Source organism: Phodopus roborovskii, unplaced genomic scaffold, assembly GCF_943737965.1.
Source record: "Phodopus roborovskii unplaced genomic scaffold, PHOROB, whole genome shotgun sequence".
Taxonomy (NCBI): Eukaryota; Metazoa; Chordata; class Mammalia; order Rodentia; family Cricetidae; genus Phodopus; species Phodopus roborovskii.
Window position 1 is genome coordinate 152185 of NW_026125981.1, and position 6239 is coordinate 158423.

The window sequence follows — 6239 nt, forward strand, 5'->3', positions numbered from 1 at the left end:
TCAGATAGAACATACATTTTAGCTTAGTTTCCAAAGATTCTGCTCTGAGTTATCAGGACCAGCATTCAGAGTACATTGCAAACACACAATATTGTATGATGAGTGTGCACACTTTGTAACCATGTGAATTTAGATATGCTCATCCTATATGCAAAAAAACCTGGGTGGGTGTTGGTGGCCCACACCTTTATTCCCATTACTCAGGAGGCAGAGGCAGGAGGATCTCTGTGAGTTCCAGGCCAGTCTGATCTACAGGGCTAGTTCCAGGATAGGCTCCAAAGTCACAGAGAAACCCTGCCTCGAAAAAGCAAAACAAAATGAAAACAAACAACAACAACAAAAATCACATGGTAAAATGCATAAATATTTTTTCTTATTGTGCTGGGGATGAAATCTAGAGCTTTGAGGATGCTTAGACGAGTGCTTTTCCACTAAGTTACATACTCAGCCACAATACACGCAAATCTTAGGCAAAGAACTTTTGCCTTTGCCATGTGTATCCCCCATGTGACCACCATTCATATGAAAATACAGAAAATTTCTAGTACCCCAGCAAATTCCCTTGTTCCCTTTCCAGGTCTGCCTGAGTTAGCCTCAAAAGCAGTGAATATTATATTGTCATAGTGGATTGATTCATATTATGTGCGTGTGTGTATGCGTGTGCACGCACGTGTGTAGAACCATTCCAAAACTATGAGAATTAACATCCAGTGGCTCAATTAGATGATACAGCCATGAAAACTCATGTGAGATTACCTTCTGCCTTAGTTGAGGTAGAATCAGGAAACAAAACATTTCAGGAAGAAAGATTGCAGGTTGAGAATTGAAGTTGCTGAAGAGATCGCTGCAAGGGCCAGAGGAGCAGAAGTTAAGGGACTGTCTCTGATTTCAAAATCGCAGGGATTCAGCTGCAGTCCAAAGATTAGGAAGCTGGGGGTGTGGTTGGATGAAAATGAGGACATGACCATTCCTAGGTGTGGTTGAAGGAGAAGGGTTTTATTATAGGCACGAGGGAAGAGTACAGCCAGAGGCATCTGGAAGAGTCCAGACTGAACATAGCCAGCAGAACAGACCGGGGCCATGAGATGAGAGAGATGGGGAGAGAAAGAGAGGAAGAAGAGAGAAAAGAGGGCCAAGAAGACTAAAAGAGGACATGGAAGCCAAGAGGCCAAGAGAGAGCCAAGATGGCTGGTTTATATAGGAAAGGGATGGGGGAAGGGAAGATGAAGCCCAGCCCCTGGGCTGGAGAGATTTAGGGTGGGGGCCAGGTGAGAAGTGCTGGGAGGAGCCACATATACTGAATGAGACTATCAAAGGAACTGGACAATGGTGTCTGTAACCTTTGCCTCATCCTGTTAGCCAGTATCACAACAGCAGGAGCATGGCTTTTGTCTTGCTTTTGCTTCCCAAAACACCACACACACATACACACACACACACACACACACACACACACACACAAATGCATCACAACACTGAAAGTCAAACCATAGCTGGAAACCTCCAGTGAAAAGGAGTCTGGGTAGTATAGTTTTTAACTTTCCAGCCTGAGATATGAGAGAAAAAAATAGGTGGGGGTTGACAATGGATACTGAGTGTCACACACCTTGCAAGTACTAATTTATGCGCAAGGTCTGTCTTAGCTGTTCCTTGGATGTGTTTCATTTTTCAGAGTTTAAAAAATTAAAGTATGTGCATCGTACCATAGATACATATTCAGGATCTCAGTGGCCAACTTCTTTGAGTTCTGTAAAGGCTGAATCTGTAATTACACATTAGTCAGAAGTTATGGCCATTATGGGAATGCCTATGCAAATTAAGACTGACAATGCTCCAGTATATGTCTCTAGTAAAATGAAACAATTTTTTGTATATTACAACATAAAACATTCTACAAACATATTGCACAATCCTACAGGGTAAGAAGTTATAGAAAGATCTAATTGAACTCTACAAGATAAGCTTAATAGACAGAAATGCGAGCCCGGAGGTGGTGGTACACATCTTTAATCCCAGTACTGGGGAGGGAAGGAAGTAGGAAGGAAGGGAGGGAGGGAGGAAAAGGGTGTTAATAAGGACCCCCAGAGATAGATTACACAATACTTTATCAACTTTAAATTTTTTAAATGCTAATGAGAAAAGAATGAGAAGAGACATTGGATTATAGAAAAAAAAACTGCTGAATGAAATTAGTCTGTATACTTCAAGGATGTGTTGACCTCAAAATGGAAACAAGGATATGTGTTATGTTAAGGAAGAGGTATTGTTTTTGTTTCCACAGAAGAAAGGGTGAAAATACCATTAAAGTTGATAAAGGCTAGATTCAAACAGGAGAGACCTCTTGACTAGGAAAGGTAATAGTTCATCAAACAGTGTGGTCATTCAATCAAAACTAACTTATAAGACTAACAAATGTTTTTCATTTGATCAGATATAACACATCACAAAGGGAAACTCCCCAAAGCTAGGGTTGAGGCAGGGTTTTGTTTCTGTCTTTCCAGGAGAATAAAAGCATCCAACTAAGGAATCTGAAGACCACTGGACAAATGAGACATCTGAAGGAGAAGGGAGAATTATCCAGAGGAAATGTCCCAAGAAAAAGAATAAATTGGCATAATGGTATAGCACATTTCCAATAGGTAAAATCTCATAAATCTTCCTAGATATTTGTTTCTGCTGTTCCCTACAGACATATAAGGCAAATGATGTTTTTGTAATCCCAATTCAATTGAAAATTAAAGCTCACTTTGTAGTTGGAGCATGGACCTCTTCTTCTCTAAACCCAAGCATGCTTGTTAAAGGAAAATCCAAAATCTCTGTCTCATGTCAGAAGAACCCCATGGTGTGGAACAGAAGAAAAACCAAAATGAAGGAAGTATTCTATTGCCACTAACCTCATAATCCTTTGGTTTTATTTTGACTCTTTAAAACTTTTCCTAAGGTATAAATATATCAAATTTTATAAGGTTAATATATACATATATATTTAAACTTTCTGTCATATTAATGGTCATATAGAGTACTAACTAATTCTAGAAACAGGCTTCATCTACCTTCCTGTACATGATTTCAGGTTTGAGTCTGCAGCAGGTAACTAGGTATTCACAAGTGTATGGAGGTGTCTTCGGATGCTAAAACAAGGCATCAGTGACCCCAGAGCCTGATGTGGGTATTAGGAACCAATCCTATCTCTGGTCCTCTGCAAACTTTCTTAACTGCTAAGTCATCTTTCCAGTCTCGGCCTTAGAGTGTTGAAAGGCATCTTTGTTTCCTGTCTTCCCTTAGGACATGAGTGGGTGGCTCTCTGGCCTTGGTTGAAGCATAGTTGTTGCTATTGATTAGGTGGAGGGTTTCTTGTAAGATATTGTCCTGCCACATTTCCACCTCTAAATATTTCCATGCACATCACCAGTTCTTTAGTAAAATTACTAAAGAGCACTACAAATTCAGTGAGGGTGTTGTGTTCATAAGCAGAACTGCTGGTGAGGCATTATGTGACCTTGAGGACATTTGCCCTCCCCTAGGTTTCAACATCTCCTTCTGTGCCACAAAGAGAAGGCTTCCTAGTACAGTGTTTATCTTTCTGAATTCTAATGTCTCTTTGATACCTCAGCTAAAAAGAGGCCTTTCATGTAAAAGACTTACAAGTTTTTAAAAAAAGATATTTCTCAAGACAATGAAAGAGTGAAGTTGACATTGGTGTGTTATTTTATATTCTAATCTGCTTATTGAATTTTTTCTATTTATCCAACTAAAATAAATCATAATGTTCCAGAATCCTCTTTTTTTTTGTTTGTTTGTTTTGGTTTTGTTTTTGTTTGAGTCATGGTTTCTCTGTGTAGCCTTGGCTGTCCTAGAACTCACTCTGTAGATCAGGCTGGCCTTGAATTTACATAGATCTCCTGAGTGCTGGGATTAAAGGTTTACACCACCACCACCTGAAGAGAATTCTTTTAAGAGCAGAAAAGAGTGTATGTTTCTTTAGGTTGACATTGTGAAAACTCTGTTGCATTTTCCTTGATTCTGTCTGTAAAGAAGACTCATTTGGATACATTCTTGCAGGGCCACCTGCTCAAACCTCTTCTCCAACATGCCAGAGATAGACAAAGAATGGAACTTAAGTTGGCATGCACAGAAGTGACTTTATGTTAAATTATTTTTTTTATTTATCTATTTTGTGGTGTGTGTGTGAGTGAGTGTGTGTGTAGGTTAGAAGACAACTTTCAGGTGTTGGTTCTAGCCTCCAACCTTCTTGGAGCAGGCTCTCTCTTGTCTCTGATACTATGCTGTGTAGTCCAGTCTAGCTGGCCCTGAACTTCCAGATAATTCTCACATCTCTGTCTGCTATTTTTACACATATTGGTTCGGGAATCAAACTTAGGTTTTCAGGCTTTCACAGCTAGTGCCTTCACCAGTTGAGTCATCTCCCTGGCCCTTAGGGAAAAAAACAATTTTTTTTTTTCTTTTCTTTTCATCCCAGACAGGGTTTCTCTGTGTAGCCCTGGCTGTCCTGGAACTCACTCTGTAGACCAGGCTGGCTTCAAACTCACAGAGCTCTTCCTGCCTCTGCCTCCTGAGTGCTGGGATTAAAGGCTTGCACCACCACCTCCTGGCACAAAAAAAAAGATTTTTTTAACACAGTTTGTGTTTTGAAAATTAGCTGCTTTAGATATGTTGGTTCCAATATAATAATTTTACATTCCTAATAGAAAAACACACACCCCTTCAGATTTCTTTAAAGTCACATTTGTGCAAATTCTGTTTGACAAAAACACAAAATTGTGAGTTGAGTTTCCTGAGGCTGAGTGAGGAAATCCGGGCTGCACTATAAATTCAGAGTGGCTTTGGTAAACAGTGCTTTCTAGAAACTGCATTTTAAGGATTTGGGGAGTGTACTTCTGATTCCAGTTCTTAGGTTAGCGAAGTTGTACCTGGAAAACTGGAGGTGTTGAAATTAGTTTTGTTCCCCTTCACTGAATTCCAAGAAGAAACCAGTCTGTAAACAGAATCAGTGAGCCTTTCCCCGATGCCTTACTTGTGTACATTGAACCACCTTCAATGGCTCCCCATTTGTACTGAATGAATTGTAGTTCTTCTGTATACAAGCCAAGATCCTAAAGAAAAAAAAATTCTAGCTGAGGTATAGCTCAGTGGTAGAACACTTGCCTAGACTATGCAAAGCTCTGGGACTCCATTCCCAGAATTAAAAAAAAAAAAAAAAAAAAAAAAAAAACCTAAAATTTAACCTAAAATTTAAGCTCTGTTCTTTCTTTCTTTCTTTATTTTTTTGTCAAACTAAACAGTTAAGGGCATTCTTCCATATATACTACACTTTTTCATTAACTGGATCTTTTCACACCCTTCACTTACATATTAAATCATATTGGTCTTTCAAGGTCATTATCTGGAGCATTGTTTTCTAACCACAGATGCTGGACAGTGGCACTTCTTGCCTTACATCATAGATAAGAGCCCACAAGGTGTGGGAAGAGACGATCCTGGTCTAATTCTTATGTCTAGCCCTCATATAGCCTTCTTGAGCACTTGCTCAGATTAGAAAAACCAAAGGAGGAATGGATGAAGTAATTAATATTCTGTCGGATCACTCCTTGTAGATGGCAGTGCTTGGGGGCAGGGTTGTTCGACACAGCAAGACTGGTTCATAGAGAAAGACTGGACAGCCAAGGCTACAAAAAGAAACCCTGTTTCGAAAAAACAACAACAAAAAATCGAAACTGAATACCTAGTTGTGTTTGACTTTCAGACAATAGATACTTATTTTAGTATACATGAAACAAATAATGCAGATACACTAAAACATTCTTTATGTACAACTCAAATTCAAGAACGAGTCCTGTTTAAGCAGCACCTCTACTTGGCGGACAGGGGTGCCCCCCCCCCCCCCGGCGACAGGCTTCCTCCCAGCAGGTGCTCAATGTCTGTGGAGCAAAACCTAAGCTGGCCCAGAGCTTGCCACAGCTGTCATTGGCAGTGAAGGGAGGAGGCACAAGATCGGGAAAGACAGACACACGGGTTGAAGATCGTCACCCGAGGCTGGACAAAGGGTCCACACCTGGGAGGTAGCGTCACAGTGGGTTCGCGCGAACCTGCAACCGGTGGGGCCACCTGCTCTTACTGCTGGCCCTACCCTTCATCTCGTGACCGGTCATTGTGGGCCGGCGGGGCGGGACCGCCCAACTCTTAAAATCGTTGATTCCTATTGGCAGAGAATTCCACTC